This window comes from Prosopis cineraria, unplaced genomic scaffold (assembly GCF_029017545.1).
Source record: "Prosopis cineraria cultivar Desert tree isolate PC_DT_omini unplaced genomic scaffold, ASM2901754v1 PC11, whole genome shotgun sequence".
In the NCBI taxonomy this organism is placed as follows: Eukaryota; Viridiplantae; Streptophyta; class Magnoliopsida; order Fabales; family Fabaceae; genus Prosopis; species Prosopis cineraria.
Window position 1 is genome coordinate 27,555,314 of NW_026555342.1, and position 14,877 is coordinate 27,570,190.

A 14,877-nucleotide genomic window follows, 5' to 3' on the forward strand; every position below is an offset into this window, starting at 1 on the left:
TGATCAATCTATGTCTCCCTGGCCCTATCCTCTATTGAACTCTTAAAGCGTGGAGGATTCAGTCTCGTTAATTTCTTAAGCACGAGATTAATGGAGCTTTCATGCTCCTTCTCCCTAAGTCTCATTAAATGTACTGGTCTCTTAGATGCACTCTCCTTGTAGTACTTATCATCGTCAAACCCATACACATAATCGAGCATCTTGCCATACCTATCCTCCTCACGCTTTTTCTTCTCATCGTTCCATCCTATCTTCTCAACTGTTTTACTACACCCTTTACCGGGCTTCTTAACGAGGATTATGTCATGCTCATCTAATCTTCTCTCAATTCTCTTCATCATTTCCCTTAATTCAAGTATTACATCTCACTGCTTGTAAAAGGTATTAGTTGTTCTCTGACTTGTTTTAGACCTTGTCCTAACTCTACTAGTTCTTCTCCATTTAGGACCATATCTTCTACTTATACTAACTTCTTACTCTTGTCTTGATATATTTATTGAGATATTGCCAACCGTATTTATTGTTTTCACCATTCTTCCCTCCTAAAGATGGTAGTAATCCTACAAAATAAAAGAATTAGTACTAGCTCACAGAGGGAAATAATATGTGTGTAATGATAATTACTAATTTTATATGCAAATGCACAAATAATAATCACAACATCACAATGCCATAAATCAATTCTCAAAACAAGAGAAACTGATACCAAGTTGTAAGGTCTCTAATTAACTCTAAGAATAGAGGTAATTAAGGGATTAACCTAAAAGGATTACCAAGTTTGTAAATTTTACAACACAAGATCAATCCCAAGCTTTCAAAACTTTCAAATCATTCTTATACTTGTTTCTAAATCACAAATCATAATAGAATAAATTCATAAAAGCATGGAATATAGTTTTATGACAAACCATTTGCATTTGCATTGAGAAAACAAAATTTTAATGTAAAATACCAATGGTGCACCATGTCTTGACATACATGCACCACGACACTTTTTTTCTATGCCATGCATCATAGTATATTGCACATTTTTGACAATATTGTTACTCTCATGTGATAGCAACTAGGGTGAAATTTCGATGAGCCTTATTTCTTTGTTCTACATCCAATTAAGACAATCTAGATGTCTACGAAGAGCTTTCTCTTAGCTTTAACTAATGGCATTGATTTAACAACCAAAACAATTTTCATCCAAAAGTTAGACATCCATTTCAAAACTCACTCCTTTTCAATCTTATCATACAACTTGGGTGCCTAAATCACAATTTAAGTGCCAAGAGCCGAAATTACAACATAAACCACACTCAATAGATTATAATAGACCTATGAACTATACTATATTATACAAATAACACATTTAATACATTTTCAATGCCCAACCCTATAATAAAAAAAATAGATGGGGAAACCTCAATTTCACAATTATCGAAATCATTCAATGACAAATACTTTTTTCTCACTCCTTACTTGTACTAGTATTTTTACTCTATTTTAGATTTCACAATCATTACATATATGTCCTAGGGCTCATAATATACAATTTAGTTCAACAATCCAATAGTACAAGTAAATTAAAAACATATGCTTTCCTAGCTGGCAATATCATGCAAGTTATACACATAATAATCAAAATGGAAGTGAGGCCTACTAAAAGGATAATAATCTTATGCCTCGGACTATTTCCCTCAATCCTAACTCAATGAGTTAGCTTCTATAATATTGAAGAAAAAGGGGTAAGTACAGCTATTCAATAACTAACATTTGTCTAACTTATGCTAATGCATATGTTAATCAATTTAAATGCAGGTGGTAATCATGATCATACTCATGTCAAATTAACATGTTCGAAACACAAAATTGCAATATCCATTTTCATAATTTACAATTTCAATTTCACAATTATGACATTAGTCATATATATATATATATATATATTATCACATGTTCTCAACATAAAGGACATAAAACAGACAACAATGTGCCTTTTTATTACAATATGCATGATCACACCTCCCTTATATCCTCCTTATGATTTCAACATGAAACCATGGGCTATTATACATTAGGATCATCTACGAGATGGGACTACCCTAACTATTCACACATAAGAAGCTACTCAATCAAGGTTATCTAACTTACTAGTAAGTCATGATTTCCCTTAAATCTCACACTATAGGCTATCGTTCTTCCTAAACTAGCTTCCTTGTCAAACAAGTGAAAACTAAAGTAGGTTCAAGTCCCTGAGTACACAATGGGACAATCCTGTTCAAACAAATGAGATAATATGTATAATAAATTCAGGAAAACCATTGAGCTCTAATAGTAGTCTTACTATATGAATTTTAAACTTACTACTCTTCATAAGTGAACTCTCACCTCTCATGATCATGTAATACATAAGAATATAATATTTCATAGCATGAAAAATTACTTAATATTCAGGCATGCTTAATATCCTCATTGCACTCTCATTATATATGTTCCTCACATAAAAGCATTCAATCGAATTTCACAACACATTACATCATTGGACTCCTCGCTATACACATTCATTGAACTCATAGAAAGAAACATTATATCATTCAACTCCGCTTTATAAACATTCGTGGAACTCCATATTTCTCACATTCATTAAAATTTACATCATACACACATCATTGAAGTCCATAAACTATATCATTGAACTCTACACAATTCATGTCATCAAACTCTACAAAATCATAGTATTTGATTTTTAAATAATTTATGCCACACTTGCATTTTAATAACTTCACATATTTCAATTATAACATATAAATCAATTAACACACAAAAGTATAAGAAAGATTTTTCCTCAGTTACCTTAAACATTTGAGGCGTCAAAGGTTTACTGCTCAAACATACACTTCCAAAGTTTTCACAAAGCTTAAATAATGCCAAATATGATCACTCTACATTTAGTCACAGTATCAATCATCAATATCCCTTTTTGGATCACTTTTTAATATCTAAATCAATATTTTCAACTCTCACAACTCAATCCCCTCGTACACAAGAGTGCCCATAGGTTTTATTAGCTTTCTCTAACTCACTTTAACTTTATTAAACCCCTAACTAGCCAGTAATGGCTTCATATTACTCCAATCACCCCATATATAGTGGATTTTTTTTGTATTTATTATTCCATAACTACCAAAACTTACAATGCCATAACTTTTAGGTTTAAATATTCTAAAAAACTTCTATTAACTCTATTTAAGTCAATGGATTTAGATCTATAGCCTTTATGGATTGAAATTGATTTTTTCTAACAAACCTTAACTTTCATATTCAAGAAAATGGAAGAAAGAAGAGAGATTCAAGCATAGGAAACTTACCTCCAGTATTTAAAAGCTTTAAAACACTCTCAAAGCTTCCAAATCCCAAGCCCTAGTAGGGGTTTTCACAAGCTCTTTATTTCCTCTTTTGTTTATTTTCTATTTTCTATTTGTTTTGTGTTTTTATTTCTACAGAAATGCAACCATGCATCACAGCACTTGTACAATGCACCATAACATATCATACAAAGAAGCCCAATTCATGTCCTAATGATACGTGTGTCATGACATGTGGCACAGAGCCATTTCTCTTTGTTTTTCTTCCTTTTTGATGTCCGAGTGACCCAACTTTGCTCCGAACTTAATTCTAGGGCTAAAATTACAACCCAAAACATCTGTTAGCTCTCTATGAACACACACTATATTAATTTACTTAATTGACCTCATTTACTCGACTAATTAAGGGTTAAATTTTCTAGAAGGTTACACAAATCATCCAAACAAATTTCAATTTATCCAATTGACTTTTGTAAAAAAGATATTCAAAAATAAATCACATTACATTAATTAATTTTTTCCTTAACCTTAGTTTGTTAACCTCAATTGAATCCTTACCTCAGTTGCAAATTTTTCAATCCAAATACGCCCTATATGTGGTTAAGTTTTAGACTTATTTTTTCACCCTTTTTTCACATCTTTCAAAGTTTACGCATACCTACAATATGGTTCCCTTTTGAGTCAATCATGTATAGCCAATGTTTTTATTTCATTTTGGAAAAATAACAATAAAATTTGTCTGAATTATATAAATGACAATCTAATCCTTCAAAAAGTCATAATTCCAATGAAGTCCCTAGGGACCTCTGTGTCAATAAATTTTAAACTAAAAAGACCATTTTACCCTTACTGAAAATAATAAGCCCCGATCACAACTTTTGTTTAAGAAATCACTACTTTTGTTCTATAAATCACAAGAGTTGAATAAGAAATTGCAACTTGTCAAGTGTAATTTTTATTATAGAAAAACAAGCCCCAATCACAATTTTGCTTAAGAAATAATAATTTTTATTCTGTGAATCACAAAAATTAAATAAAAAATTATAATTTTTCAAGTGTAATTTCTATTATTGAAAAACAAAAGTTTTTAAAATAACCAATTCCATCCACAACTTTTACTTAAAGAATCACAACTTTTATTCAAAAAATCACAAACATTGAACAAGAAATTACAATTTTCCTTTTAGGAATGGTAGCAATATTTTGCTAAATCAAGCCTTTTCTTTTGATGACCGACAAAGTAAAAACGCATTCTATATACTTCCTATTGTGCTTTAATATTGCCAACAAAATGCAATAGGTATAGTTCTAGATTTGAGTATAACTATTATTGGTATATTGTACTCAAAAGCTAATCTACATTACAAAAAAATGACTTTTGGTAGCGATGTCCAAAAGTCATCGCTAAAGGTTTTTAGCTACAACTCTTTGTCGTCAAAGGGTCACTACCAAAAGTCTGATTGCTAATAGTCTTTTGGCGATGACAAACATAGTTGCTAAAGATATACTTTTGGCGGCGACTATGTTTGTTGCTGCCAAAAACTAGTAGTGACAAGACTTTTGGTGACAACCATTTGGCAACGAAAGGTCATCGCTAGAAAATTTTAGCAACCACCAAAAGTTATTTTAAAAAAAATAAAAAAGCCATCTCATGCTATGTTAGCACCTCTTTGCCATGTCAACTAACACCTTGTGCCACATCGCCTGCCATGTGTGCACCTCCTCATGCCATAGCATGTGCCATGTCACCTTGCCATATGTGTTCCACATCACCTGACAATTTGTGCCATGTCATGCCACGTCGCCACCATGTACCATATCACATATTCATTGTGAAATATGCCCAAATTAAGATTTGAAACCTTGACCTCTATCTCAAAAGTCTTAAGTCTTCTTTTATTGTCAGTTGAGTTGAAATGCACCTACAGTTATTATATGTGAAATTAAACATATATTATTTAACTACATACACATATATCAAATAATATATTATTAAAAATACATACATATATATATATTTTATTTTATTTTCATTTATTAATATGTTAAAATAATTCCTATGAGTATGTGTGTATATATATTATATTTTTTAATAAAATATTATTTTTGTTAGGAAAATAAACTTAAAGTGAAATAATTTTTAATCTTAAATAATTTTCTTATAACATTTTTACTAATTTTTAATTTTTAATTTTATTTTTTAAATGAAAATAATTTAGTATATAATTTATTTATAAGTATGTATTATATTATTTTATTTTAAATATTTTAATTTTTCCATATTTTTATCAAAAAATTAATAAATAAATTATTAAACTTTTTTCTTCTCCCAAGTTAAATGCTTCACCTTCTTTTATTAAAAATAAATTTTATCTACAATTTTTCAATTATCTTAAAAATATTTTAATAAAAATTTTATTTTAATCATATAAATTTTGCTAATAGTCATTTTGAATAATTATTTTTTATTATCTTTGAGATGGAAAATGGGTGGACATGTGATAAATTAAAGGTTAATGCTCAACAAAAAAATTCAAATTAAAAATCTAAGTGAATATTTGATAATCAAAATAGAAGGAATGCTGTCTTTATTCAATCTAAATTAGTTTAAACTTTCATTAAATTTTCTTTAATAGGGTCAATCTAAAGTTAATAGGAAATACTTCTCAATAACTTTACAATTTAAAATAAATAAACTTTAGTAAGTTATACATAATTTCATCCATAATTCAAAAAACCATCAAGTATTCTCTACCTATTTTATTTGTTATTTATTTTAAATAACCATAAAATATAGAGCATCTTATTTAAATAATCCTATGGTAGCGAAAAGTAGAGCTCAGGAAATGGAGTATACGTCATTTGTATATCAAGCCAAATATTAAGTGTGCAATGTGTCAAGTAGCCTGTAATGCCATTCGCATCTTACAACATCTATAAAACTTTAACTTTTCAATGTTATTTATTTCTCATTCTATATATAAATACCTTTAGTGGCAACAAATTTTGCCACTAAAAGTATTTATAAAATATTTTTTAGTTTTTTAATTATTTTTTATAAAAATAATTTTGATGGTAAAAAACTGTGGCAGTCAAATTGTAATTACACAAATTATTTTTAATTTTTTAATTATTTTTTTATGAAAATATGTTTGGCGGTGACTGTTTGTTTCTGCTAAAAGTAATTACATAAAGTATTTTTAATTTTTAATTATTTTTTATAAAAATAATTGTCATTATTAAAAGCAATTGCATAAATTATTTTTAATTTTTAATTATTTTGTATAAAAATAATTTTGACTAAAAGTAATTACATAAATTATTTTTAATTTTTTTATTATTTTTTATAAAAATACTTTTGGCAAAGTAATTACATAAATTTTTTTAATTTTTTAATTATTTTTTTGAAATACTTTTGGTGGTAATAATTAAAAGTCACAGCTAAAAATTAACTTTTGATTGCTACTTTTAATTGTTGCCACCAAAAGTAAGCATTTAATAATAACTTTTTTTATCATCATTAAAAGTAATCAGAAATTATGTTTTTTTTTAGCACTAGAAGAGCAATGCACCCATAAAAGAATTTTTTTTTTCAACTGTTGTAGTTCCAGGCTTTGTCTTCACCACAGTGAGCATATTTAAAACCAGACAATATTAAAAAATAACAATGTAGGAAACGAACAATAGAGTTCCATGCTTTGTCTTCACCTCTTTCTGACAGAGCTGGTGAGAAATACAAGTGCAATGGGTGTAATCCTAGCCTTCTAGGCTTTGTCTTCACCATGGTGACAAGATAATATTAAATTCTTGTACTTATATGGAAGTTGTCAAGGATGTCCCACAAATATAATGATAGGAATTAATCAAAAAAAATTATGTTTTTCTGGATGGTGCGTCAGGACAATTCAAGTAATACATATTTCTGCAATTATAATTATATAATAGATATTCCCTTGGTTATTTCAGAGATTTTTGCCCTTGGAAATGGTATTTTTAAACGTAACTTTTATTAAGCTTTTAATATATACATCACTAGTATAGATATCAAAACTTAACATCTCATTGTATGTTTGAGGCATGGCTCAAGTTTTACAACCTTAACAACTAGTGTTTTTCAAAATACAACCTTGAAGCAGAATTATTGTTACCCTTAATCTCACCTGACTGAAACTTGTATTTTGAAAAACACTAGTTGTCCTCCCTAATCAGGGTCATATCATTAAAGTAAGATAAAAAAAAAAAATCAACAATTCATGACTAGCATTACTATCATACCAAAAATTGCAGTATGGTCTATCAAGTGCTTCAAAGATGGCATAAAAATAATAAAAGTATTATTAAATAAAAAGTAAAAAGCAACATATCAAGCAGAACTAAAAGGAAGCTAAGCTAGCCCATAAGTCAAGACAACCAAAAGGAAACACATAAACCTTTGGTTATTTGACTACAATTTAATTTGGTTTATCTAAACTTTCAGAGTTAATTACAATACTAAAAATACAAATTTTATATTTAATATTTAACACAAATTTTACAAGCATCATTATTCAGATCACCATAATCAACCATCATCACATGATATCCTCAATAATACATGTTTAATAAAACTGAACAGGGAAAGATCCAAAATAAACATCAATAAAGATAGATGGAGGGAAATAATAGCAAACAGATCTGTACAGTTGAAGTAGCTTTAAATCAACACTTTCACATGTTATACTTCCTATATGTAACATTTAAAACTGATCAAATTTTTTCTTTTTAAATGAGCAACTTGGAGCAAAACGTGTCAAAGAAACAACTAATACACATCTGTACAAACAAGATTAGTAATAGCTTACTTTTAAAGGCAAAATTAAGACTTTTCACGTAAATCCAGTCCAAATAGGAGGAAATCACTACTCATATTTTCTAAGAGAAAAGAGCTTACAACCTCATTTTTTTTTTCATATATTATCTTATAATATATTGGTCCCCCTTAATGCTTATTCCCAAAAAAAAAATCTAAAATACATTAGTCTATTAAAATTGTCCTCACTTTTTAGAGCAATATAAATATTCATGGATAATGACATTTGTTCCAATGAAAAAAAAAAAAACCACATCCATTTAAATGAAATGAATAAATGATTGAAGCTCAAATTCCACCTCAACAAACTTCTTGCTAGGAACATGGTACAAGCACAAGTCTAAGATACACATATTTTAATGGGGCTGGCTTTGAAGATACACATGTTCTGGTACAACGAATTTCAATCAAAATAAATCTTCAGCGTGCTTACAATCTTGCTTGAAGGTTACCTTTTTTTTTTTTTTAAAGCCTTGAGGATAGTGTAAGTTGTAATAGCATATCAATAACTCATTTTCTACTCTATTAAAGGCAAATTACATCTAAAGAAAAACGTAAAAAATAATAAATGCAATTCTGATAGCACGGTAATAACTCGTTCAATTTCATAATAGTGGAAACTAGAGTCTGCCAAAACTCTTGCACATAAGGGGAAAATAACAGAAATTACAAAGAAAGAAGATGAGAATTTAATTTTCTAATGGAAACTTTTTTGGGCCAATTTTTGAATGGAAACTCATGATTTAAATTTCTTTATATCTGCAGTCAAAGTCTCGCATGCAAGTTTCTAACACTCCTCTAGGAAAGGTCTTCAATCTAGCTAGGAGGTGAAACGTCTTCTTTCTCTTTTATAGATATATATCTCACTACAAGAAAACAAGGGATTTGGGACAAAATTTTGTGACAGAACATAAAGAGTCACAAATGCATCTCAAATTCATTCCAAATTTTGTTCCAAATATTTGTCATGGATTTTGGGACACCAAATTCTGTCCCAAAAGTTTGGGATGCAATTTGGGACACAATTGGTGTTCCAAATTATTGCGACGGACTTTGGCATAACAAATGGCATCCCAAATATTTGTGACAGAAAGTGTAACTAATTTATTTGTCCCAAAAATATTTGTGACAGATTTTTGGGATGGAATATTCCTTCACAATGGATTTTGTCCCAAAGGCGTGACAAAGCCATCACAAATATTTAATAATATATATTTATATATTTTAATCATAATTATTTTTATAACAAATATGATAACAGGTCCATTTAATTAATATTAAATTATATAATTTTTTTAATTTTTTATTTAATACAAATGTCAATTTTAGTAATATTTTAAAAAAATATATTTATACTAATTTTGTTGATTAATTTGTATTATTTAATTATATATTATATGATTAGAATAATATGTTATTGATTATAATTAAAATTAAAATGATGAAACACAAGGTTTTATAAATTGTTAGTTTAAAAATTATTGACATTAGCTAATAAAAATAGGTAGAACGGAATCTTTGGTTACACTATTCTATTTATAGTTAAAATACAATGGCACATTCCAATCTTTGATTATAGTGATTTACCTTTTTCAACAATCTCATCATAATAAGAGTAATCTTGTTTAACTTATCTACTAATCAAATTATTATCTTGCTTAGAATTACTATATACACCTCACATTTCTTAAAATTTCTTTATTTGACCAAATATTTTATTGAATAATTAAAGTTTTATTTTTGATATAGCACGTGGGAGGTCATCCAATAGATTTATAAAATCTTCAATCCAATTTATATTAAAAAATTGGTTTATAATGTAAATAAAACTATAAAATATTAATTTAAATATTTTAGACATTATTTAAATATATTACATATATATTTAATGTTAAAGTACTGTCAAAGGATGATACCTAGAGTAGTGGGTGCTCAGCTATTTTCCTTGTGTGATTTTTTTTTTCCCAATCAAACATTAAAAGTTAAAAACTGATGGTTCAAACACAAACCCATTGGATAAAAAAAAAAGTTCCCTCAACTAACGTGCTAATGTGATATAAGCACCACAGAGTTCCATTTTTTATTTAAATATTATTGTTTCAATTAACAAAAGTCCAAATATCAAAATATTCCCCCCCCCCCCAAACACAAACCCATATATATGTAAGTGTATATATATTTCCTTGTTTTGATTTTTTCATTGGAATTATATTGATGGCTGGAGGCTTGACTACCTATTGTGGGAGTCATTTTTATCATTGAAATTTTTTATACTTGATAAAGTTATGAGTTATTAGATTTGAATGAAATCGACATAAAATTGTACCTCTCATTGTATTTTTTATGGAATGTTAAACATTTGCATTTTAATCTTTCTTTATAGCTACCTTGTCAATTTGTTAAGTTAAATGAATGCTTATCACTCAATTTGTTGAGTTATGAAATTGAGTTAAATTATAATTTAATTACCTATCTTTTTATAGGAACATTATATGACTCTAAAGAGGTCTAGTAGATCCTCTAATCAAGGAGAGCTCCTAGATATGGATCCACCTCTTGAAGAAGTAGAAGACTATGCTGATGATATAGAATTATCGTTGAAAGCTGTGGGTGGTGTTAACAGGAAAGGACGCATTTTTGGTATTGGATCTGAGGCTCCTTCATATCATAACTCTTGTTCTGTAGAGGATGCCTCTTATCATACAGGACTCCACCCAGAATTTGAAAATGAGCTGCAAAAGCGTGTAGATGCTTTGACAGAGATGAACAAAAAGCTTGAGTCAATAATAAATGAGCAGTGACAAGAGTTTCAAAATTGCCAAAAGAATATCAATATTTTCCTTATGCATATGCCGCCCGTGGAGGATGAGATGAAGATGAAGATGAAGATGATGAAGCTCATGCTTCTGTTTGATGTTGTTTAGTGATTATGATGTTATTTGACTACTTTAAATGCTTTTGAATGATTTTCCTATGCTTTGACATTTGAGTATGATTATATGAAATTTTAAATACTAAATGAGATATTTTTGTTCTTGATGCTTTAAGTTAAATTTCTTATAATTTTGCTTATTTTTATATATAAAATTATTGTTACAGGTTGAGATTGTAAAATAATGATGGGGGAAATAACAATTGAAATTAAATAAATAATTAGAAAAGTTTTCTTTCAATATAAATTTGTAATGGATTTGTGACAAAAAAGCCCTTCACAGAATTTGAAACACATTTGCGACGGAATTTCCTTCACAAATATTGGCACACATTTGCGACGAAAATTCTTTCACAAATTTTTGGAATAGATCTGTGACACTATAATCTGTCCCAAATTAGGGACACCATTGCGACATTAAGATCCGTCCCAAATTAGGGATAGAAGTTCCGTTTCAAAATATCCATCTCAAATTGGGACGGAATTTCAAATTTTGTCACAAACAATTTGCAACCAGCAAAATAGTGACGAAAGGTTATCCGTCACAAATTCTGTCCCAAACTATATCTGTGACGACAATTCCATCCCAAAATTAGGGTAAAATCCGTCGCAAAATGGATGTTTTTTAGTAGTGTATTACAGAGCATTTTTTATTGCAGAAATAAGAATAATAGGGGATTTTAATTTTTCTGAGTATCATAATATTTCAACCAATGTCAACTTCAAGTCTTCAATATTCTACAATAATCGCAACTCTAAATCCTTTCAAGGGTGTCAAACTAACAAAACCTGTGGTATGCTACAGAAGTCAAATTTTTAATCATGAAATAAACGAGGTCAAAAAACATAAATAAATTCGTGACCTGACAAAAAGAAAATATATCTCCTCATATGTCTATGTAACGATCAAGAACTATAACTCAATTGGATCTTCATCGAAACTCAAATCGGATCACCATCCTAGCATACATTCTTCTAAATTGGGCCAGATTCATTTACCCTTTGTTTTGATGGAGAGAAACTTAGGGAAGAAGGAAAACTAGAAGGAAAAGCTTCTAAAAATAATATAAAATTTCAATGTTTGGAAATCTCTCCTCCTAATTTCTCTCATCCCTATTTTCTTTTTACTTTTCTCTCCGTCTCTATCTGCCCATTGTTGCTTCTCCTTCATTACCATCCACAAGCTCTATCATCTCAACAACTATTCCATCCATTCAATTCTTCTCATGACTTATATTATTCGTTTTATGCTATATACGTATCAGCACTCAGCAGCATATACACTATACATATAACACACACACACACACAATAAATTGATAGTAGCTTCTTTGATTTCCCCTATGTCAACAAGATTCGTACAAGAATATCATTATTTGTACTCTCTCGATCCTATATATAAATCAGAAGGAATTCATGATCTTTTTTATAAGTCTTTTTGTATAAAAAGATGGATAATTAATTATTTCCTTCCAATTTTTCTCTTACAATTTTTGATAATTAATGAGGTTAACTTGAGAAAATTTTTTCTTTTTTAAACAACATGAAATTTTTAAACTATCTGTAATAGCCCAAAATATATTTAAAAAATTAATAATAAGATATATTTATTGTATTTTATTAATTGTTGTGGGGAAGACTAACAAGATGTATGGTGGCTTAGTGAATTTCATCTTGGTCCTTATTAATCAAGCCTCGTGTTTGAATCCTTGGTGCACATAGGGAGATTTTTATTTATGCCAAATCTACATGAAATTGCCATTATGCCCTCCAATAAGTAAAACCCAAATAAAAACAAAAACAAAAAAACAAAACACATGCATGTCAGGTCTCACTTTCTTCCTCCCCTTTCGCTTTTTCCCCCCTTTCCTTTCCAGTGGAGACAGAAACAATCAAGAGGGAGTTCAAGTGTTCGAGAAGCTTCGAACAGCCATTCTTCTTCTTCTTCATCCACTCCGTCAGTCGCCAGTGATTGTGTTGCGCTTATGCCCCTGTCACAGGTTTGATTTTGTGGTCTTCTTCTTTCCTTTGTTTCGTCGTCGATCTCCTCTCTTCGTGTAGCAGCGGTGCCTAGATCTTCCGTCCAATATTTCTCACAAGATCAACATAATTCCTCTTCTCGGTATTGTCATGATCTATGTGGAGCTGCAAATTCCTTCTCTTCAGCTATTCTCTGACATTACCAAAAAAAAAAAAATTAGTGGATTAGCAACAGAATTAGTGACCCATGGTAAAAACACCATCGCTAATTTATTAGCCATGTAACTAGTTGATGGAATTACAATTTATCGATAATTAGCAATGAAATTAGTGATAGAAAATTTTCGTTACTAAATAAGGATAAACTATTTCAATTTTGTGACGCATTGCATTCCGTTGCCAATTCATAGCAAATGAAAGTTTCATAAAAATTACCATTGCCATATCAACCAATGGGCCACTACCACCTTACTACCACTTCCTTCCTACCACATCACCACGTCATTGTCATGTCACCTCCATGTCATATATTAATTTTAAATAATTTTAAATGTGCTTGGTCAAGTTCAAACTAAAGCTGTTAATTAGGGTCGAGCCCGTTAGACCAACCTTTTAAACTCAAAAATAATTAGGGTTGGACCGCTATTTTAAAAGGAAAAATGGTAATTCTGACTTAAAAAAGCCGGTCCTTTTAAACCTTTTTATTATTTCTTAAAAAATTATAATATAAAAAAATAAAAGATTAAATATATAAATCAAGGAAATGAATATATTAAATGCATTCATCCATCCCTCATTCATTTATTAAGATTTAGCTGATAATATTAGCTAAGTCTCATTTTTAATTTATTGGTATTAACTTTGATATTAGACCTAAATGTTTAAATTTTATTTATTGTTGTGGTGGTAAATTGATTTAAATTATTTTTTTAAACCTAATTTTATGTATAATAACTTTTTTTATGATTATAAATATATTTTTATAATTTAAATTCAAAAAATTAAAAATAGGGTTGAGGCCCTAAGGGCAGGCTCTTTAACCCTGAGGGCTAGGGTTAAGCCTTGTAAAAAGAAACCCTGTTATATAATCAAGCTTATTAGGACCGACCCATTTAGGCCCTGTCCCTTCAAGGGTCGATCCTAATTGACATCTCTAGTTCAAACCCACAACCTTACACACTTGTGAGCTTTTGTGTCCAACCTTATTACCAGTTGAGTTAAATGAGATCTTTATTCTTTAATTCATAAATTAACTTTATAATATTTAACCGCTCATATATATATATATATCAATAAATATATAATTTAAATATATTTATTTAACATTATTTTTATTTATCAATAAAATAAATATATAATACTTATTTATATTATATTATGTTTTTTAAAAAATTATTTTTGATAGAAAATTTAATATTGAAATGTGCAGATATTTTATTATCACAATATATTATATTATAATTTTTAATATATAATATTTTGTATTTAAAATTATTTCTAAAAATATTTATATTTTTAAATAAAAATAATTAGGTATGTTACTATGTTATCAAAAAATAATTAAATATATAATTTAAATTATTATAAGTATTATTAATATCTAAATAATTTAAAATGATAAATTATAATTATTAAATTATTTATTTATCGCATAATAATAAATTATTAAATAAATTATATATAAATATAGATTATAAATCATATAATAAAATTTAAAACAATTTGTGACAGAATTAGCGATGAAATTATGACTAAAAGGTTTA